General features: G+C 43.8%; 1 long non-coding RNA gene across 3 annotated transcripts in view; it reads right to left on the bottom strand.

Moving 5' to 3' along the window:
• LOC137764915 (uncharacterized) overlaps positions 1-23,264 on the bottom strand; it is a 50,842-nt gene that overhangs the window by 8,169 nt on the left and 19,409 nt on the right. The window contains exons 2-5 of one of the 3 annotated variants that reach the window (XR_011074082.1): positions 7,208-7,330; positions 6,869-6,957; positions 6,079-6,231; positions 3,990-4,106 (exon numbers count right to left, since the gene is read on the bottom strand). This is a non-coding gene — a long non-coding RNA (uncharacterized lncRNA). Of the gene's footprint in view, positions 1-3,989; positions 4,107-6,078; positions 6,232-6,868; positions 6,958-7,207; positions 7,331-23,264 lie in introns of those variants that run through there. The other 2 variants (XR_011074081.1, XR_011074083.1) reach the window with 2 other exon arrangements.

Genomic DNA, 23,264 nt, shown 5'->3' with positions numbered 1-23,264 from the left:
TACTCATTTTTTCATTCCTAGTTTCACTTATTCAATGAAATATTTGTCAATATTCACTGTGTGGCAGACACAGGTCTTACATCCAGGGCTATGGGCATATAAACAGATGATGTCACTTATTAAGAACTGAGCCAGGTGTGCCCAGGTTGCAATGGAGTCACAGAGGAGTGGCACCTGGTGGCAGTGAGCTTGAAAGACTAAGAAGGTTGGACTGGATGAAGCCTCTGACTAGACAGTCTCTTGCAGGGATCTGGTTGCCCTGCAAAATAGGCTCTTGGGTAGGAGGTGGGTCCACGGACCAGAGGCCTAGGGCTGGGGTGGGAACATGAAGGGAGTCTGTGATGACAGGGTGAGCTGAAGTCTTTGGACAGTAGTGGCGGGGAGGGGAGAGGAAGTGATGAAGTCATGGGGTTGTGGGACAATCTGAAGGGCTCTGGGCCCAGTGCTCAGTTTTTCTCCCACAGAGAGGTGACATTGCAAACGTGTGCTGTTTTCATGTTGACAGAAGATCTTGTCTTTGGTTGTGACACTTCCTAAGAATTAATTCCTTCAAACAGCAAAGACTTAATCCTGAGCTTGGAATGAATATAGGGCTCCTAAGACCACTCCTCAGGAAGAGTCTTCCACTGAAAGCTCAAAATTACGAGATCACAGAATGCTAGAGCTGGGAAGAAAATCAGTAACGGTCAGGCACGCGCTCTCATTTTACAGAAGAGGACAACCTGCCCAAGTCCACACGAGTGGTCAGTGGGAGTGGTCAGTGGGAGAGTCGTCCCGGAAGCTGGTGTCCTACCTCCGGCACCGGCCAGGGTGCAGCCCGGTGATTGCAGGACAAGGAGCTTCTGGAGGGGTGGGGAGCCTCTCCCTGGTCTCGCTGAGGTTTGCTGCTTCCTACGCTGGCCAGAGGGTGGCGCCCTCCACAAGTGGGCCACCCTTTCCGTAGGTGATAGCTTCTCAGAGGGTTCAGATGAAGTCAGCGGGCCACTGCAGTCTCTAGGGGACTCTCCTTTGTTCAAGCGGCAGACATTCGGGTTGGCAGGAGCTTCTGAAACTCACCGCATTGGTCCCTTGAGCTCTCTCCTGCTCCGGGTCCCCTCCCTCCCAGTGTCTGGGGAGACTCCTTAGGGTCAAACCCATGTAGTTTTTCAGTCCTCTAATTTCTTCCTTTGGTAGACTAAAATTCAGAGTTGTTAGAAATTTAATGTGCAGAAAAATCACCTAAGGCGTTTTTAAAAAATGCAAGTCCCAGAACCCATCCCTAGACGTTGCAATTCTCAGGTCTTAGGATAGGGGAGCCCTGAAACCTGGCTTTTTAATATCATCCTCAAAGATGCTGATACATGTATCCAGAGCACATAGGGTTTGAGTAAAATAAAGACCTCGGCTCCCAGGAAGTTGTTTCCTCTCTTGACCAAAACAAGGTTTAGGGACTCAAAAGGCTTCCTTCAGCTAACCCACTGAAGCCACTTAGAATAGTCTCCTTTCCCCGAACTGCCAGGAAATCTCCACAAATTGACCTGCGAAGGAGCAGGATTGGGATGTGAATTGTATGGGAAAAGATCATATTAGGAGTCCTTTAATTTAATTAGCAGTAGAAAAACCAGTAGAAGTCTAAGTGGCAGATTCCACTGTGGCCACAAGGTGGCGATCTTCTGCATCTATTTGAAATGGTCCGCCCGTTATCATCCTGTTTTAGCTTATTTTCAATATTAAATACATCATTAATTTTAAAAGTGTGTATTATTTTAAAAGGATGCAAGGAAAAATGGTTTAACAGGCGAGCCTTCAAACTTGCATTTCAGTCAAATACTGACATACTCTAGATGGAGGAATTTAGTGAGATTTCCACATCAGACCCCAGAAAAAAGATAAAAATCTGCTTGAGAAAAGGCTGTGGTCTTTGCAAAATGAAAAATGTCACTCAGAGAAAGTGTCTTGAAAGCTTTCCGAGAAGTTGGTTTTTTGGAGAACTAGCAGATGCAATTTGGTCATTAAAAAATAAAAAAACATCATCTGGTAAAAATTTCCTTTTTATTGGTTTGTAGTCAGGATCAGAAAATGAAAGAGAGGGAGAGGGAGAGAGAGAGAGGAAGGAAGGAAGGAAGGGAGGGAGGGAGGGAGGGAGGGAGGGAGGGAAGGAGGGAGGGAGGGAGGGAGGGAGGAAGGAAGGGAGGGAGAAAGAAAGAAGAAAAAGGCTCTGGATAAACATAATACCAGGGCTGTCCTGAACCGAAAATAAGAGCCAAGCTGTAGCGTGGCTAGTGTGCACCTGAGCCTTTCTCCCAGCCATTCCACTCAGCTCCCCAGGAGAGGCAGTGGCATGTGAGGAAGCCAGTGGGCTGAGAGCAGAGAGAAGAGGCCTTGAGGGTCACCACAGCACAACTTCAAGCTGAGCAGCACAGCCTTGGACCACTGGAAGGCCAAGCCATTGTCAAGGTCACTGGGGTCCTGGGACCTCAGGGACAGAGAGGCCAGTGGTTGGGCATACAGTGAGGTCAAGGCACCATTCCACAGGGACAGGCTGCAAAAGACAGCAAAGGACTCAGGCCAGCAGAGCGTGCAGGGAACAGTGTCGCTGGTTACTTAGTGGTCTTTGGGCCGTATAGGTACACATCTGTATACAGTGCAGGGAGCAGCCGCTGGCCAGAGCCTGACACTGAGAATGTCCCTGACACATTTCAATGTAGGAACAATGTGTCTAAGGAGGTTACTGGGGGGAGGGGGGTGTAGAGGGAAAAAAAAATCACATCCTTACTTTCTAAGCGCACAGGGGAAAGTTGGCTTCACATCCTACCCTCACTTTTCCTTGTTTCTCCCATTGTGCCCTTGGTCAGGAAGTGGTAGGAGGAAGAAAACTCTTTCAAAGAGAAAGAGGTGAGGAGGCCATTGTCTTAGACGTTTGGAGAGTGCAGGAGAGAAAAGAAATCCTTCTCTTTTCTCTTATCCTCACAGCCTGGGGCCAGGGCAAAGCCTCAAGGTCCTGGTTGTTTTGAGGGACAGCTGTCCTTTGGTTCAGGGGAAATCAGACAAGAGCTCTGGCAGAGAGGATAGAGGTTCTCTACACAGAGCAAGTGTGTCCCCAGGATTGAAGCCCATGAGAACTTTTTCTGTGCTGCTAGGCAGCCGGAGGAGACGCTTACATGGCTGAGGAGAGGGGATACCTAAGAGACACCCCTCTGGCAAGACCCTCTTCCATTACATTATCCATGGATCCAGGGAGATGGGCTGCTCAAAGCTAGGCACAGAGAAAGAGCTCGGATCTTGCCAGCTTTCTTGAGACTGCTGGGCCACGTTTAAAGTAAAATACAGTAGGTGATATAAAGACAAGCGGTTTATTTAATGGCCCCTTAAATTAAAACTATCCCACACCCAGTATGATAAATGCCTTATCTTTGGGGTACATGTCTCACTGACCTGGACTGATTTATTACACTCAGGCAGTCAACTCAGAGGCAGGAATGGAGAAACAGAGGAGGTTAGTTAGGTTTTTGTTTTTTGTTTTTAACATTTATTTATATATTTTTATTTTGGCTGCGGTGGGTCTTCGTTGCTGTGCGCGGGCTTTCTCTAGTTGCGGCGAGCAGGGGCTACTCTTCTTTGCGGTGCATGGGCTTCTCATTGCAGTGGCTTCTCTTGTTGTGGAGCACGGGCTCTAGGCTCGTGGCTTCAGTAGTTGCAGTACGCAGGCTCAGCAGTTGCAGAACGCAGGCTCTAGGGTGTGCAAGCTTCATCAGTTGTGGCGTGCAGGCTCAGTAGCTGTGGCACGCGGGCTTAGTTGCTCCGCGGCGTGTGAGATCTCCCCGGACCGGGGATCGAACCCGTGTCCCCTGCATTGGCAGGCGGATTCTTAACCACTGCGTCACCAGGGAAGTCACGAGGAGGTTAGTTTTAAGTAGCAAATTTTGGGTCTTTGTTGGTTTTTACCTTGCATGGTAGACTTCATGTTTGAAGATGGAGTTTCTGATCCATAAGGTGGCGGGGGTGGGGGGGCGGGTGCGGTGCTCACAGTGATTTTCTGATGAGTGGGAGTGGATTTGCACTGATTTGTCCACATTCTCCCCTTTAGTCACTGCATACCGTCAGCATTGTACAGGCAGTAGCCCAACCTAAAGAAATCGAGGAAAGCTCGCAGGCTTGCACAGGGGCTGGAATTCTGATGTGAGCCTCACGGGCCCAGAGCTCTCAGCAGCTGCTCTGCCTTCTTCTACACCCCTCATTACACACGACACACTCACACGCAAGATAGTGAGTTAGAAATGAAAGTTTCGTTAAATGAGACATCTTTGTAAGTATGAATGGTCAAACCATAAAATAAGAAATAAAGACAATTTCCCTCCAACTACTTAGAAATGTTTAACTAAATATTTAGTTTAATAATAAATGAAACGCACTATTCTCAGATCAAACCAGCCCTTCTTAATTAATTGTAATCAGATTTTTTAAAAAAGAATTATTTAAAAAAAATAATGTTTCCTTTGGAAGCAGATGCTGTGTTGACTGTCAAATTACCAGAATCTTAGACATTTTAATATCACTTTAGATAATTAGCTGCACTGCTTCAATTTCCAGCTGCCGTGCCTTTGGTTCTGTCTGGCAGCCATGCAGATATTAGTCTCACAGGAAGCTTGCTGAACGGCCAGTATGCTGGATGCCTTGGCAAGGCCACAGAATTACAATATAGAGCAATATACACTCCTTGTTATAAGTAGAGTAACTGTATAATTTATTGTCCAAACTGGGACACTTTTGAGACTAAAAGGAGGCACTAGTAATAATTACTCCAGGAAAACATATAAATTGGATCCTCCTTACTTTTAGGCAAGGTTTCCTCTTCAAAGCTATTTCACAGAAAGGAGGGAGATGCAGATATAAATATAGATATTATTCAAATTCTCATGAAGTTTTTCATATTCCAGGTCAAGATCCTTTTTATTTTAATGATAAAATATAATTTTAAAAAAATCCTGAAACAATTCAATCACTGCTAGTTTTGCATTTTTATAGAGGTCAGCTAATGGAAATGAACTCCTTTTAAAAGGAGGCATAGAAATTTGACGCAGATTTAGTAATTATTCCTGGGGGTAGTCCTCAAAATTTTAGTTGTTGAATTTTGCAAGCATTTAAAAAAGCAGAAAGGTAAGTGGTTGTGCTGTCAACCTATAGGATGAATGGAAGCTCCTATTGTTATGAAAGCTTATGGTTTGGAAGACATTTTTCAGCAACATCATCAGACGTGATTTTTCAAAGTGTTGTCTGTCAAACAATGAAGCATGAAGACACGTACTCTGGAAAACTTAGTAAAAGATAAAAAGAAAAAAATTGGCCATTGTGTTGAAGGAGATAATGAAGATGGAACATATAGGTGGAGATTGAATATGAGCAAATGACTTATATTCAAATGACTGAATATGAAAAAATTCTAAATTAAGCATTATTTTATCTAATGCATGATTTTTAATATCAATACATAATTTAATTAACAAATTAAATATTATGAGTAGACACTTGGATATTTCATCCATATCCCTAAAAGTTGATACATTTAAATTGGCCAAAAACTTTGCTTTGGCTTTTCTTTTTATAAGGAATCATTCTGTATTTGGGGTCAGCTTATATCCAGGCATATGTTGTAATCACCATATGGGTTTCTCTGTTCTGTGTAGTTTTGGAGTGACAGGCTCCTGGGATTAAGCCTGGGAGAATGAGGGGTCCCCCTGCCTTCCTGTCTGGGCAGAAAACGTATCAGGACTCCAGGTGAAAGAGCAGGCCATTAGCCTGTGAGCTATGTCTTCTTTATCCTAAGCCCAGCTACTGTCTTTCAAAATACCACCATGCATGGGGTAAGAGATGATGAAGATGAGCAGATTCTAAAGATCAGTAGGTGACTAACAGGGTCTCTGCACCCAAAAGTGTCTCAGGGCTACACTGAACGCCCAGGAGCACTTCCTTTCCATCACACATCTCTAAGCAGCCTCAGTCACAGATCCAAGCTCTAACCCAGTTTGGGGTTAAGGTGGCCTGGGGTACTTTTATCCAAAGCCAGCCACTGGGTGGATCTGGAGAGAAGAATGTACCGACCTGGTCTATTCCAGCCTCTTGGGAGCTTAACGTCTAGTTGCAGGAGGAGAAGGCATGCTCCTGTACTAACCAGCTCTGCAGCTTTAGGCAAGTCCCTTAAACTTGCTGAGGGAGTTAGAAGAGTCTCCTTCCAGAGCTGATTATTCCTTTTCTCTATGAAAATAAAAGTAAAAAGACAGTGAAAACGTAACATAAATGATACAGAAAATAAACACCTCAGAAGTAAAAAGAAACAAAGGTCAGTGTGGCTGAAGTGATTAGGAAAATCGTCTGATTTCTTAGGCTTTGCTGAAAAAAGGAAATTAGGCTTCCCTCCTCCATTAGCTGTAGACTTTTGGTTTTATAGATTTTGGAGTAGGAAGTAAACCAAAGGTGAGAGGAGGAAAATCCATTTACTTAAGGCCATAGAGATACACAAAAGGCCCTTAAGAACCAAAGAAAATCATCCGGTCTCCCAAGCCCTAAAGTAAGATATCACTTAGTATGTTTGAGCATCTTGTGGAAAAGGAAATCATGGGTTCCTGGCGGCCATGCTCTTAAATTTGATGACTCTGTTCTCCCGAACTGGCTCCTTAAAGGAACCGCAGAGACTGCGAGGTGCCAGGAGCAGGCCTAGGGATGGGTGAGAAGTGCAGGAACGGGGACCCGGGGATGTGGGAGCACCTCCAGGACCACTGAGGCTACTTGGCTGACGCAGCTGTTTTCTAACAAGGATCTGAAGAGTCAGCCAGTGCCGGGTTGGGAGGTTTATAGCTTTGACGCCCTTCATTCTCCAACTTGCTCTACTTACCTTTTGAGTTGGCCCATTTATAGCTGGAGAACCAGTTACATAATCTTCTTTGTAGAACTCACACGAACCACAATGATGCCATCAGAAAGCTATGAGATAAAATTGAGAAAATGGATTCCACGTCTGCCGCAATCCAGGTGGTTCTAATTCCTACACTTTCGGTTTTCTTAAAAACTGGAATCCCTTGGTTGGGTAGAATATTTGCTTTCTTTCTTTAAAAAGCATCTCCCTCTTGTTTTAAGCAAAGATCATTGGAATCCAGTCATGATCATTATCATCACGATAATCATCAAAACACCTCCCTTGTGTGCCTCCCCCTCTGTACTTTGTGCTCATTACCCAGAATGCATAGCGTCAACAGCTGGATATTGCAGTCAGTTCTGGGCAGCACATTTCATGAGGGATATTGGAAACCAGGAAGTTCCCAGGAGAGAGCTGCCAGGACAATGCAGGATCTGGAAACTACAATAAATGAAGAACAGGCAAAATTACTGCAGCTCTCTGGTCTGGAGAAGAGAATCCAAATTTAAATATTGAGAGCTCGCAACTGCCCATAATGCAGAATTGGGACCAGATATGGCCCATTTTGGCTTTGTGTAAAGAATAACCTAATAAAACTTAGAGCTATTGGGTATTGGAATGGCCTGGGATGAAGTCGTGAGCATCCTGCCACCAGAAATGTTCATGGAGAGACAGGTGAGCATCTTTCAGAGATGCTGTATCAGGGAGTTCTCCCAGGGTAACTTGCAGTGAAAGGCTCTGTGTTTGAAGTACCGATACAGAAAGACATACAACAGAACACCCACTGTCTTCCACAAGAAAGGACACCTAAGTAAATACATAAGTAACAATATACATGAAACAGACGAGGGTGTGGGTGGGGAGCGAAGGAATAGATGCAGAAGGCTTCATTAGGACATGGGATGTGGGGTGCGTGCTGAAACGTGACCCGGACTCAGGTAAGCGATGAAGGAGATTCCAGGGGTGCAGCTGGGGCTACAGGGACGAGACCGAGAACCAACGATTGTGCCAGCACAATGAGTCCGCCTAGGATAGAGAGGAGGGTTTGTGAGGAGAGGACTCCTTGAGGATATTAGAGACCGCTATGAAGACCAGATCCTGGGAACTCTTGAGCTACAGGTCGTTGGAATAAATCCTCTGCCGGTCCTTGGATTGCTAAATAGCAATGCCTTTCACGTCTGACAGGCAGTGCTGGCCTCTTTGTGCCGTACCTCAGGGAGGCCAAATGCTAGGGTAGACAGCAAGTAATATCATGGCATTTTTCTGACCTCTTTCATCACTGGAGGATCTAGCCCTAACAGGCTTTTAAGGGAAATAGTACATTCCTTTGGCATTTGCCAGTACGAGCCTACCCACCCCTAAACCCTCAAAGCCCACTGTATAATTACCCCCAGGAGGCCAGAGGTCACTTAGAACAAGTGTAGGCAACACCCAGCTACTAGAAGTCAAATTTCAGAGCTCTCCCTAAATTCTGGCCTGAAGCATTTTGGAGATGGGACGGGGCCCCAAAGGTGGGGGGCCTTTGAGGTTGGTATTTCCTGCGTGTGGTTTGTGAGGTTGGCCTGGGCAGGCTGTGTGCCTGGCAGGAGGGTGTAGCTCCCCTCTCAGGGAGGCCCCCCCTCCTCAGCACTGGCTGCAGGCCTGCTCCAGGCCTCCCTGCCTCCTCGGGGGCACCTACTCAGCTGTTCTCCCTCTTTCTGCATTGAACTGGCGTCTTGGGAGGGAAGCCCAGATGAGACTCAGGGGTAGATGAGATGGGGTAGATGAGACTACCCCAGATGGGAGGGGTGGTTCAGACAGGGAGTGCTGAAAGGCAGCTTTTCCAGAAGGGACCTTCCAGTGACCCTGTGAGCGGCCAGCAGCCAGCTAGCACTTCTCCCATATCCTGAGAGAAGGGGAAGAAGCTGGGAAGCGGGCAGTCCAATAGATGGTCTCCTTGTGGGGTGATTCCTTGGCCGAGATGGCAGTAATAACTGCTCTGCTCGGTACAGGAGCTGCCTGCAGACAGCTGCCCCACTTGGGCTCATCTGAGGGGTCCCAGAATCCCCGCGTTAGCCTACACTGAGGTTTAAAATGCTACCATTAGGATGGAGGTACTGGCTTTCAGCATAAATCTCACCCTGAGGTTCTCTTTAAAAATGCAATTTCACCAAGATGGAATAAAGTAGTCTACTGGCTCATTCCTCCCTGACAGAAGGAGTGCACTGCCCTGAAAGCATCAGGGGTTGCAGCAGGCAGCCAGAGACAACGAAATGCTTTGAACTGAGAGAGCAGATAGTACCGAGGCCACATTTACTTCCTTCAGCATTTGTCCTGGCCCAACACAGACCCAGTCAAGCAGCATCACCTGGCTCTGGAAACCCAGAGCCCAGGATAAGGCTCTATGCCCTGAAACTGATGCTTCTGAACCCAGCTTTATGTTCGGTCTCTCCAGGAGGAAAAAACACGGGAATCCAGAGTTTGACCATGATCACCAATTCCAGCCCTCCAAACTTGCCCAACTCTGCCTTGCATTCATTTTCACCATCCCAGCCTTTGTCTCTGAAGTTGGCTGGAGAGTCTCAAGTCTGTTCTCTGTGGGGAGGGGGCCCGTTTTCACTGAGCAGACACAGCACTCTGCAGGGCGTGGCAAGTTCTCCATTCCTAACCCAGTCCAGAAACCAGTGTCCTGGGACCATCACACATAGAGCACAGGCTTCGGCTCAGATGTTTTCCAGAGAGAGGGAAACCGTCCAGCAGATGTCAGTAAGTTCTAAGATGTTGCGGGGAGCCCGACTTGACAGTCAAGTGCTCTCTTTTCCAAACCAGCTTATCACTCAGAGACCTCAGAGGGGATGTGGCTAACAGAGGGCCTTTAGTAGGGGAGCTCCCGAAGACGAGAGCAAGGAGGGGAAATAGCAGTCCACGTCCTTGCAGAGAAGAACTGAGATTTGTCGTGTGTCTGGGGATTCCAGGAAGCCTGTGCTATAGAGCCTAGGCTGAGAAATGCCTGGTGATTGACGAGGTGGATATTGGGAGGCTCCAGACAGCAGTTCATTCTGCCTGTTTCACTGCCATAGGGTAAAGTCCAGTTCTGGCCTCACCTAGGGGCAACCTGTTCAAACTAGCCCTAGGTTTCTCATTCAGTTTGAATGAGGCCTTAAATGAGCTAACTGCGAAGAGCCCAGGCACGGTCGGTCCAGCCTAGCGGACTCCATTCTACACTAAAGTGACCCTCCACCCACATAAAGTTGTGCAAATTGGAAGCCCTAGAGCCACTATAGCTTGGATTGGGGCCCAGTTTCTGGCTTGGCGTCAGACCAGGCTCTAGAAGGGGTGAGGCAGAGGTGTGAAAAAGAGCTCTATACCTCACTGCGTCCTCTTTGTTGTATCAGCATTTATTGAAAGACTGCTATTTTCAAGTGCAGTGCTAGAAACTATGGAGGATACACAGAGCTATAATATGGGGTGCCTGAGTTTAAGGGGCTCAGGATCTTGCAGTGGACTCTGGTATTCACAGTTGTTGATCAGAATGCTCTCCCGTCCCTGGTGCGCCGGTTCCAATCAGAGGAACTCTTCCCCCATTTTATAGGATCTTAATAGGGTTATCAATCAAGCTCCACACCCTACTACCACAGAGGTGGGATTGTGACCTAGGCTGGCTAATCAGACTACACTGGTATCCCTACATTCTCTGTTTCTTACAGCCAAAGGAGTGAAACCAATCCATAGACAGATGATATTTGATCTGCCAAACTATAAAAACCGGCATGAAATTCCCCAGGGAGGAGACTGATTCAGAGGTGTTCGTATTTTATATGGGATGCACTTGTTTAAATACACAAGTGTTGAAACTCATTTTCCTCTGATTAGCACCTATTATCCTTACAAGCTACTTGGATAGGGAATGTCTAGAAAGTTGATTTTCACAATAAACCTAGATTAATGTGTTCTGAAGAACAAAGATTGTGTCCAATAGTTGGCCGAGATTTTCCAAGCACTTGGAGTTGCTGCTGCTGACATGGGAGTTGCTTAGGCGGTAGGAGAAGGATACACTGTCATTAGAGAAGGGCTGGGGAAAGTGCTTGCTGAGCTTCTTAAGACATTCTCCAAGATTCATAGTGTTACACATTCTGTTATTAAAGTTATATTTTGTGTTTTGCGGTTTTCTTTTTCAGAGTCGAACCTAAAGTGTTTTCACTTGAGTCTGAAGAGCAGGGGGAGGAAATACTCAGCCCATTCACTGCTGCTGTACCCCCATGTGCTAAGCAGAGACATCACATGTTCCTGCTGGGTCCAGGGGTGGTCTTATAATTGACTTCAATACAAAGCTCTCGGCCTTGGCATTCATTACTAATCCATCAGTGTTGGCCTACTGTATGCCATGTGAAATGAAAGCTATTTTCCAGCATAAACTATAACCAGTGGTGCAGGTTTATGTAAAGACCCTGAGCAGGAATTTTGCTAGCTCTTGTCTGTTCGTATGTTCTTATCTGTTCGTAAGGCTTAGAGAAACACACAACTCCAAAATCAATCAACTATGGATTGTGACACTGATGCTGTGAATATAAATGTTTATGGAAATGCAAATGAAGACCAGTAACTTCTAAGTACTCCACAGGTCAGTTTCCTGTCCCTGCGGGCAGAAGATAAATATTCATGGAATGAATGAAAGAGTGGTGATCCGTTGAAAGGGGTGCAGTGAAAATTTCACACTTCCAAATATGTGTTTTGCTTCACACTGACAGCTCCCAGACAGACAGTCAAGGAGACTCAAGGTCATCTCTATGTTCTTTAAAAAAAAGTGACCCATCACCAACAAAACACTGCCTCAGTCCAAAGCCTGCATTGGACTGGGAAAGTTTTCTATCTTCAAGCTCCCTGGAATCTCAGATTCATTCTCATCACAGAGGGCCAACCCTCTGATGACTTGACATGGAGGATGGAAATGTAACAATCCCTATAAAAGGGATATATTCATTTCTTAGAACAATTATTTTAAAGTATCACAAACCGAGTAGCTTAAAACAACAGAAATTTATTCTCTCACAGAATGAAGAGAAGGCTAGAGGTCCAAAATCAAGGTGTCAGCAGGGTTGGTTCCTTCTGAGGGCCCTGGGAGAGAATCTGTTCACTACCTCTCTCCTAGCTTCTGGTGACTTTCAGGGATTGACAGCTGGCAATCTCTCCAACCTCTGCTTCCATCTTAACATGTTCTGTCTGTGTCTGTCTTCATACTGCCGTCTTTTTATAAGGATACCAGTAACGTTGGATTAGGGGTCCACCCTACTCCAGTGTGACCTTATCTTAATTAATTACATCTGCAATTATCCTATTTCCAAATAAGGTCACATTCGCCGGTACTGGGGTTAGGACTTCGACATATTTTTTTCTGGGGGTGTGGGAACACAATCCAATCCATAATAGGGGATGAGAAATGATCAGACTCTATCAAATAATTAATGCTGCCAAAGCATGTAAGTTAACGTCTCAGATAGGTTTGATTTGTGGTGGCAGGTTCACAGGGGCTTTTGAAAGAAACTAAGACATCCTATAATGTACCCACAAAGGATAGAAATGTTTCTATTCTGTTATTTTCCATCTCAACTCTGATTAGGATGTCACCAGCCACCTAAAAGATACAGGTTCCATATCCCATCACCAACTTCCAGAACCATCTTATTCTTAGTTTCCCAAATTTGAAGATGTCAGGAACACACTGTTCAGTATTTGTATCAATAGCACCAGCTTTCTGTATCTTGTTAAGCTGACTTTTCTCCCTAGGGTGTTCTACCTACTGGATTTTCGACATGGTTTCAATGCATGTAGAAGCAGAAAAAAATATTCCACAGAGGTTAAAGTGATGTGAGGCTGAGTTGTTGAAAGGGTTGTGTATTTAGGATGAATGGATACTAAAATAGTCGATTTCAAAGAACTAGATTGATTGCCCCATTTTGGTTGCACTAATAATGAGAACAGGGCTTCCCTGGTGGCGCAGTGGTTAAGAATCCGCCTGCCAATGCAGGGGACATGGGTTCCAGCCCTGGTCCAGGAAGATCCCACATGCTGTGGAGCAACTAAGGCTGGGTGCCACAACTACTGAGTCCACGTGCCACAACTACTGAAGCTCATGCGCCTAGAGCCCGTGCTCCACAACAAGAGAAGCCACCACAATGAGAAGCCCATGCAACGCTCGCTGCAACTAGAGAAAGCCCGCACACAGCAACGAAGACCCAACGCAGCCATAAATAAATGAATGAATGAATGAATGAATGAATGAATTTATTAAAAAAATGAGGACAACCAAAGTGATGGTACTTTTTGTCATGCATTTGCTAGTGTGTTTGTAATTTTTCACTGGGCAGATGCTGAAATGATATATTTTGTATTATGTAGCAGCACTAGACAGACAGCTAATATTTTTTCCAGTTCAGTTATTCATAGCTCAGCACTGTAGAAAGAAGTCATTTCATTCCTTTTACTGCAGAGAAAGGAAAGAGTTTGTGTTACTCTTTGCCATTGAGCTGGAACAGCCTGTGGCTAATGCCTATTTGCAAAACCACATTGGGAGAGAATTTTTACTCTCTCTGCTTTCTGACCTCCCCACAGACATCGCTGTCAAGTGCGGGCATTAAAAACTCTTCTTGAGGCTTTCTATATAGATGCTAAGGGAAGAAGAGAGGGCTGCAGGTGCCCAACACTTGGAGTAGATTTAACTTTATCCCTGTGGACCAGGTCACCAAGACTAATGTTATGCAGAGTTTATACCATAGGTTCTACTGGGGCATCCATAATTTTCCCCAGGGAGGAAATGCCTTTTCTTGAGAGCTGCAGGGTTCTGCATACTGCACTGAGAAGCTCTAATCCATTTTGGCTGGTTGCACTGAGATACTCTGTGTTCTCAATTAAGTCAATTATCTGAGTAATCTTCATAATTAACGGTAGAAGACTTGAGCTGTCAGGACCGGCTAGAGCAAAAATATTTGGGTGTGTGGGTTAAGCCACAGTTGTTCTGTGGGTGTCTGAGGCTGGGGCAGGGAAGGGGGCTGATTGCATGCTGTGGTCAACTTTCTCAATTAGCAATGGGCTCTAACTAGATGGCAGAGAGCGTTTTCGCCTAGAGGTCAGGAGACAGTGTTCCCGCTCAATCCCTGGCACTAGCAAGCTGCGTCACATTGAGCAAGATTCTTCACCTCAGAAAGACTTATCTTTACTTCCGCAAAATGAAGGAGTAAAGCCAGATGGCTTTTGTTAGTATATTTACAAAGCAAACACTGAATATCAGGCACTGATATTACTTACTAATGTAGTGAGCATTATTTCATTTAATCCCCATAACCAAACTTTTATGAAAAACGAGGCACAGAGGGGATAAGTAACTTACCCAAGGTCACACAGCTAGTACTTTTCAAAGACCCGTTAGTTCTAAGCTACCTCCTGACTGTGATTCTAACGGCCATTGCTGAGAGTCAAGTGGAAATCTCTGTGTCCCAATTAAGGCTTAAGTTAATTTAGATTCTCTCTAGGCAAAGTCCATGGATTACCAGCATGGGTATCACCTGCAATCTTTTTGGAAATTTGCAATCTCAGATCCCACTTCAAATTTATTAATCAGGACCGGCATTTTTAACTAGATGTTTATTAAATATTGAGAGGCACTGATCTAAGGCTGACCGTAGGTCAGTCAAATTGGAAGCACTGCAAGGAATTTCTGTTTTCTGTCGCCTCTGGTAAGGTCTGAAAGCCCTAGACTGAGGTGCCAGCAGAGGGGTGCCTTCTTTCCTGAAGTTAGTTCTAAGCCATTTGTCCAGTGCAAGAATTTGTGTTTCATCTTTTAATTTCTTACCCAAGTCATTTGGTCCTGACTCTCTGCTCCATTTCCAAAAGGAAGCAAGCGTCCAGTAGCCAGAAGAGATCTTTGTGGGTTGACCACAGAGGGGAGGCCATTATGAACAGATTAATGTATGTGCAGGATGAAATTCTCCAACGTCCTTATGCAGGCAGGAGAAATTGCTGTTCTAATGCTCCCGCTGGCTCCCCTCATTTATATAACAATGTCTCTACACAAAAGCTTTCTATGGAAAGATAATTGGATTTCTAACTCTATTTGTTCAAAACTCACTTAACATTATAATGGCCCTAGTTATATTGTTTGTATCAACTCATCAATAGTACAGTACCAATTTCTGAATAAATATCTAGATTTTTGTACCTACATCTAGTGTTACCAAAGCAGGAAGGGAAAAAGAAGCCAGAAATAGAAATCCATTGATAAAAACAGATACCACATATACCTTGCTGCACTAGGCTTAAATGTGTTGGGTAAATTTAGTTTTTCAACATCTCAGTGCTATTTTTTATCTTACCTAGGTATGTATTTGCTTAGTGTTTAATCACTGTAGTACTTGTGGCAAATGGGTCACTGAAGAAAAATATAGTCTGGTGTATTCATGACTGAAATGCCCATTTAACTCAATCTAAAATGAATTAAACATATACTTTAATCTAACAGTGATTATCCCTCCCTAGCAATGGAGATTGCCACAGGTCCTTGTTTCCTGAATACTCTAGAGGTTTCTGTTTGACATCTTTAGGGCAAAATTAGAGAGAAAGAGAGAGAGAGAATTTCTAAGGCTTTTTGTTCTTCCATTATGTATGGTGGAGATTTCTTTTTCACCTTTTCCACTTTTACAGATATATAACAATGTTTTTTCCCATGTTTTTCCTTCTCTGCTCTTTCCCCTGGACAAGGAAGAAGCTACCACTTAATATCTGAAACAAAGAGCCGGATGTATTATTCACTAAGTAAGGGAGAGCTCTGTTTGTAAGACACAAACTCTGAAGAAAGCAGATGACTGCTCTTAAATAGGGTTTGGGGACGCACCAAGCTCAGAGATTGGTGGCCTTTCAGAAGTGGGCGTGGTCAGGGATTGGCTGACCTGCTGCCATGGAAAGAGCAGTCACTGAAGTGGGACAGCTGCTGACTGGCTGACTATCAGAAGCATGGTTACCAATTCAAGGTTGTTAATGGATTGGCAAGGGTTTAAACCTGAATTTGGTCGTTACTTGTTATTATGATCAAAGGGCAGTCAGTCTTTCTTTCTTGAATTTAGAGTATTGGCACTTCCTATGTTCACCTCCCCCTGGCCACCCCTGCCATCTCAGGCAGCCTCTGCACTCATCGTGCGTGGTGTGAAATATTAGGGAATATAATCTTCATGAGTCCCTTGAATCTTAAAGTGCCTATACCTTGGCACTCTACCCCAGGGTAAAATAGGAAATATTGATACATGGCCCCTGTGTGGGCGAATCCCCCTTCCAGAGGCAGCTTTGTTCAAAGCTCATGCCATTCTTTGCCCAGGAACCCAGATTTGGCCTCAGGCTGCATTCTAGCAGTGATAACCATCAGCAATAAACTCATCAGTAGTAAAGTACCAATATCTGACTTGGAAGAAGCCTATTTGCCATCTCTGCTCTCAAAGCATTCCAGTCAAATTTCACTATCCTGTGCCCCATTCTTTCAGGCTTCTCCTTGCTGATAAACCAGGTGAAGAAAGAGCGTTCCCGGCAATATAATGTATTGACTATTTCACAATGCAAGGTTGTCCCATAACTGTTAAGGGAAAAGACCCTGATCTTTTCCCTTCCACAGTGTACTCTGTGGAATAGACCTATTCCTGAAAGGAGAAGCAGTAGTGTGTCAGTTAAGAACACAAACACATGGATTCTAATTCTAGCTGGTGTGATTTACCAGCTGTATGACGTTGGGCAGTTTACTTAAACTCCCTGAGTCTCGATTGCCCCATTCGTAAAATGATAAAGGCATAAAGCACAGTACTTATCTCACAGGATTACTGTAAGGATTAAATGAGAGGAACATATAAGACATTTAGGATGGTACCTGGTAGATACTAAGTGCTCAAAATGTTGGTTATATCATGATTTGCTATTTTTTTTCTGTAAAAGCATCTGATGATACAGTAGGATAAGGCCTGATCTGGGAGTCAGAAGGTCTGGGTTCAAATATGACTAATATTCCTAGCCATGTGGCCCAGGGTTAAACTTCTTAGAGACATAATTTCCTCATTTACATAATAAGAATACTTGCATTGACTACATAATTGAATCTAATATTTACTAACTTTGTGTTGCTATTTAAATCACCTTCCCAGGGCTTCAATTTTCTTACCTGTAAAATGGTGCTAATAGCTGCTCAGTCTAAGAGATAGGGTGGCTGTGAGTATTAGATAAAATAATATAGATGAAATTATAAAGAACCACAGGTGTCCTCATTACTTAAGGGTAATTGATATTTAATAATTGATATTTTAAAAATTAAAGGAGAAATCACTTAAAACAAAATCCAGAATTTCACCATACATGGCATTTTTTAATGTATTGATTGAATTTTATTGTTAGAAATGAAACAAGTTAGTATCTATCTTATATTTACCAGAATCTTATATTATAATTGTAATTATTTGCTAATTTTTAGAATCAGAAAATGAATCAAGTGTTGATTTTTTCGCTTAACGTGGCTGACAAATTTTTTTAATTAAAAATAAAATCTTCCAGTTTTATTGAGATATAATCAAACATACAGCACTGTATAAGCTTAAGGTGTACAGAATAATGATTTGACTTATATAAATCATGAAATGATTAGCACAATAAGTTTAGTGAATATCCATCATCTTATTTAGATACAAAATAAAAGAAAAAGAAAAAAAAATTTTTTCCTTGTGATGAAAGCTCTTAGGATTTACTCTCTTAACTTTCAATACACAACATACAGCAGTGTTATATTTATCCTGTTGTACATTACATCCCTAGTACTTATTTATCTTATAACTAAAGTTTGTACCCTTTGGCTACCTTCATCCAATTCCCCCTCCCCTCACCCCCCACCTCTGGGAACACCTACAACACTATGTTAGTTCCTGGTGCACAACACAGTGACTCACTATTTCTATACATTACAAAACGATCACTATGATAGGTCTAGTTACCATCTGTCCACCATGGAAAGTTATTACAATATTATTGACTATATTCTCCATGCTGTACATTTCATCCTGTGACTTATTTGTGACTGGAAGCTTGTACCTCTTAATTTCCCTCACCCATTTCTTTCATTCCCCCACTTCCTTTCTCTCTGGCAATCACCTGTTTGTTCTTTGCATCTATGACTCTGTTTCTGTTTTGTTATGTTTGTTCATTTGTTTTGCTTTTTTAGATTCCACACGTAAGTGAAAATATATGATATTTGTCTTTCTCTGACTTATTTCACTTAGCATAATACCCTCTAGGTCCATCTATGTTGTTGCAAATGACAAGATTTCATTCTTTTTTATGGCTGAGTAGTATTCCGTTGTCTATATATACCACATCTTCTTTATCCATTCACCTATTGATGGTCACTTAGGTTGTTGCCATATCTTGGCTATAATGCTGCAATGAACATGTGGGTGCATATACCTTTTTGAATTAGTGTTTTTGTTTTGTTTCCTTAGAAAAAAATACTCAGAAGTAGAATTGCTGGATAATATGGTAGTTTTATTTTTAATTTTTTGAGGAACCTCCATACTATTTCCATAGCGGCTGCATTAATTTACATTCCCAGCAAAGTGCATGAAGATTCCCTTTTCTCCATATCCTCAGCAACACTTATTTCTTTTTGATGACAGCCATTCTGACAGGTGTGAGGTGATATCTCATTGTTGTTTCAATTAGTGTTTCACTAATGATCAGTGATGTTGAGCATCTTTTCATGTGCCCGTTGCCATCTGTATGTCTTCAAAAAAATGTCTGTTCAGGTTCTCTGCCCATTTTAAAATCAGGTTGTTTGTTTTTTCTGATAATTGAATTGTATGAGTTCTTTGTATATTTTGGATATTAACCCCTTATCAGATACATTGTTTGCAAATATTTTCTCCCATTCAGTAGGTTGCCTTTTCGTTTTGTTGATAGTTTCCTTTGCTGTATAAAAAGCTGTTTAGTTTGATGTAGTCCCATTTGCTTATTTTTGCTTTTGTTTCCCTTGCCTGAGGAGACAGATCCAAAAAAATATTGCTAAGACCGATGTCAAAGAGTGTACTGCATACGTTTTCCTATAGAAGTTTTACAGTTTCAGGTCTTACATTTAAGTAGTTAATACATTTTGAGTTTATTTCTGTATATGGTGTGAGAAAGTCTGACAAAATTTTAAGAGCCACTTCACTTCACATTTGACTTTTGCTACACAGTTACTGAACAGGTCATTTTTTTTTTTTTTCAAAAATATTAAAGGACTTCACTTATTCTCCCAAGGGTCTTTTAATTCTCTGATATTTAAATCACTCTTTTATGAAGCTCAAACTGTGTCCAAGTCAGATGAAAGCCTGCATCTTTTGCAGAATATGCAATTTCACTTTGTTGCAGTCAATTTGCATTTGATTTGCATTGTACTATCGATCACATGGGAGTGTCCAACAAAGATCTTGCTGCCTTGTTTGAGGGTCGACACCAACATAATAGGAGGTTATTAAGTGGGAACTAATTACAAAAGTGGTCAGTTGATTAGTGAATCTTTTTCTGTCCTGAGAATTTTTGCTTCCCCACCTAATCTTGGGACTGCATAGATGTAGTTAATGAGTTCCCCTACTCCCAGTAAAACTGTATATGATCCAATTCCCAAGAATTTGATTGGGATCAAATTTTTAAGAACCAGATTGTGTTTCAAATGCCCTTGGATGGGAGACACTATTTTGATGTTTCTCAAGTAAAATGAAAAACCTACCTAATCGCTAACTTAATCTTACTTTCATAAATCTGGATTTCGAGGAATCAGATTTTCTTAGAGCAGAGTACATCCACTTTTCTTCGGTGAGTTGGGAACAGTGATGTCTCACTTTTCTCTCTGCAGGCAAGGGACCAGGTCCAAGACCATTTTGCAATAGGCACAGGGGGATCAGGCATAGAAATAAGTCCCCTACTTGCAGGTAGAGAGTGAATTCTTACTGGAAGCACCTCTCCCTTTCCGTGCTGCCTTGACGAATATGGGCCTGTGGAGTTCTTTCTTTCCCATCCTCTGCAGGCCAGAAGAGTTGATGATTAAAGACATAAGCAGGCCAGGAAAGAACAACCTCCTCTTTCCCTGAGCACCTCCCATAACCTGTAACAGCCCCTGACATGTCTGGAAGGGGAAGTGTCTGATGTTTGTCATGATCACAAAAGCCACTCTTCCCCCACCTTGAACCAAGCTCCACTTTCCTATCCTGTGGGATTAGCAGTGAATACGGCTGAGATCAAACAGGATTTCATGGTGCTTTTGTTAGATTTCCTAAACAGGCAGCTGTGGGCAGAAATTTAAACAAACAACAGGCCTTTTAAGGGGATCCTGAAATACTCGTCATCCTTGACCTTGTCGCTCGTTCCCACAGCCCGACCTTAGTATCACAAGAAGCTTGTGCTCTGAGGTACTGGGGAGACCCTTCTGAGTGTGCTTTGTTCTCCTCTTCCTCCCAAGGAGGACAGCAGGTAGGAAGGGGAAGGAGAGAGAGGCCGGGGCCTCTGAAGAGACTGCTGTGCTGGCTGGAGAGGAAGGGAGACGCCATACTGTTGGGAGGAGGCCTTCTGAGGAAATGAGCGCTTTCCACCCCTGCCCCACCCCAAGTCCTCTCACGACAACGTGGCCGCTGCAGAACCTCCTCCTGCCCGATCTAGGCTTGCAGAAGTGCCCACACCCCGTCCACAAGGACCCAAACCAAATGCTGACTTTCTCAGAGCCTCACTTCGCTGCATCTTAAGGCAGTCCAAAATGCTTGTAGCTTCTTATTTAGGAGAGGGAAGAGAAACCCTCTGGGGAAAATCCCCTTTGAAACACTAAGCTCTAATGTTTAAAATCTGTTAGCAAACCACACACTTCTCCACTCTCGCTGGGGCAGCTGTTTTCTCTCCAAATAAATCCCAGGGCTGCTGAGTATTTTAATGAGAGATCTTTGGGGTCTCCTTTAAACTCTGCTCTAAAAGCCCAGCCTCAGGGGGACTGGCCTGAGACCACCTCCTGCGGGCTACAATCTTGTTTATAAAATCCTTTGGGACTGGTGTGTCTGGAAGGTGGATTTAGGAACATTGGGTCACGCTGGCACTGCAAAAGGGCGTCAGGTGGTGGCCAGCGTCCTGGGATGTCAGAAGTCATGCCTGGCAGATGGGTGGAGAGAATTGGAGTCTCCACGGGGGCATCAGATGCCGCCTACCTTTGGTGGTTGCCACCTTAGCCAAGCAGGGGCTCCCAGAGCATTCATGGAAACAAAGGGGAGAGATGCAGTGCATAAACACGGCAGAGTCTGAGGACACCTTGAATGGAAAGGTCATGTTGCTCTATGTCTGAAAAATGATGATTCTATGGGAGAGGCCAGTAATGGGGAGATGAGAAGTATAATTCAAGGGTCTACTACGTGCTTGCTTAGGAAGACCCAGAGAGCACAGAAGTCGTGATCCTGCCCATAGAGGTGCTAGTAGTCTAGTTGGGGAGATACGATGAAGACACTTGAAGTTAGAAGGAGTAATTCTTTGGGGGTAAAACGCCATATTAACTGAAAGTTTAGCCTCTGGCATTTGATTTCTTTGCACGAATTGTGTCTCCAACAATTTACCAGCTCTATAAGCTTGGGAAAGCTTCTGAATTGCCAGGAGGCCCAGTTTCCTCACCTTCAAACGCTCGTATCATTGTACCCACCTCATAGGGTTGATGTGGAGATTAAATGAGCTATGCCTGTGAAGCACTTAGCCCATAAAAGGTACTCAATAAATACTAGCTATTGATATTATGTGTTATTCAAAGGGGGAATGTAATAAAGCTCTAAAGTAGTGTGGCATGGCCCAGAGTAACTAACAATTCCGAGAAATGGAAAATAAGTTGCATTTGGGATAGGCTTGGAAAAACAGGTTGGAATTAAATTATCAGTGGAGAGGGGCAAAAATCATTTCAAAGCGTGCAAAAATTTAAAAAAGTGAGAGAAGGCACAGACAGCAATGTTTCTATTCCTGAGCCAGTTTGCACATCGGCCTGCCTAGAGCAGGGGAGTGGTGAGCATGGAGGGGATGTGGATTAGTTTACAAGAGCGGAGCCTGAAAACTGGACTGAGGCAAATCCAAGTCGACGTGATAGGGAGGAGGGAGAAGTCGAACGTGTAAGTTTCTGAACAGGAGAGGATGTGGTGAAGGTGGAGATTCAGGAAGACTATAGGGGCAAGAATTTCAGGATAAGGGAGTAGAGAAACCGTAGTCAGGCCAGCCAGCTAGGGCGACATGGTGGTGATCTGGGAACGTGACAACTGGGATCTAGGGTAAGGTGGAGGGATGGATTAGAAAGATTTTTCCAGGAAACGTGAAATAAGACTTGGTGACCCTCACGTGCACAATGTATACATTGTGGAATATGAAAGCCTTAACCGAAAGCTTTTGTTCTTTCAGATATTTTCGTTCTAAGGAACAGAAATGCACTCAAGTTAAATCAAGTAATTAAAGATTTGTACAGAAGCAAGGGGACTCAGGAAAAGCTCAACAAACAAACGAACAAAGGGAGTCCTCAAGGAGACAGTAACTGGAGAGAGTCTTCTATAACCCAAATGGCTCTAGTAAGATGACTGTGGGTTTCATTTTACTGCTCTACCAATAACAGACTTAATTTTTCTCTATGTGTTGCATCTCAGTTTTCTCCCTTCTGACCAACTCCCTCACCCTTTATAAATATATTTCCTATTCTCTATAGTGCAATAGGGACACTATTGCAAAATATTAAACTAGTATGTTTTACCTTCCCCCTTAAGTCATATTCTTTTTTTTTTTTGGCTGCGTTGGGTCTTCATTGCTGCGCGTGGGCTTTCTCTAGTTGTGGCGAGCAGTGCGCAGGCTTCTCATTGCAGTGGCTTCTCGTGTTGCGGAGCACGGGCTCTAGGCGCTTGGGCTTCAGTAGTTGTGGCTCGCTGGCTCTACAGCGCAGGCTCAGTAGTTGTGCCACACAGGCTTAGTTGCTCCGCGGTATGTGGGATCTTCCCGGACCAGGGCTCGAACCCATATCCCCAGCATTGGCAGGCAGATTCTTAACCACTGTGCCACCAGGGAAGTCCCAAGTCATATTCTTTGTACCTTTCCACCTCTGACACTTGCTCAGCCATAAAATCCCTTGTCCTGTGAGAAAGTAACAGGTTTGAAAACCAGTCTTGGATGAAAGAGAGGACTTTCTAAATCCCTTTAGAATTTTGGGAACTAACCTGGATGGATGAGATCATAGAATTCCTCCCAGTGAATGGAGATGACACCTTTTTCCATCTAACCTAGCTAAGTCGCAAGGCTTGACTAGTAATGGTGGGAGGATAGTATGATGCAGGTGAAGTGATGGAAAACCCCACCC

Source organism: Eschrichtius robustus, chromosome 5 (assembly GCF_028021215.1).
Source record: "Eschrichtius robustus isolate mEscRob2 chromosome 5, mEscRob2.pri, whole genome shotgun sequence".
NCBI lineage: Eukaryota > Metazoa > Chordata > Mammalia > Artiodactyla > Eschrichtiidae > Eschrichtius > Eschrichtius robustus.
This window is presented reverse-complemented; position numbering and strand designations above follow the sequence as displayed.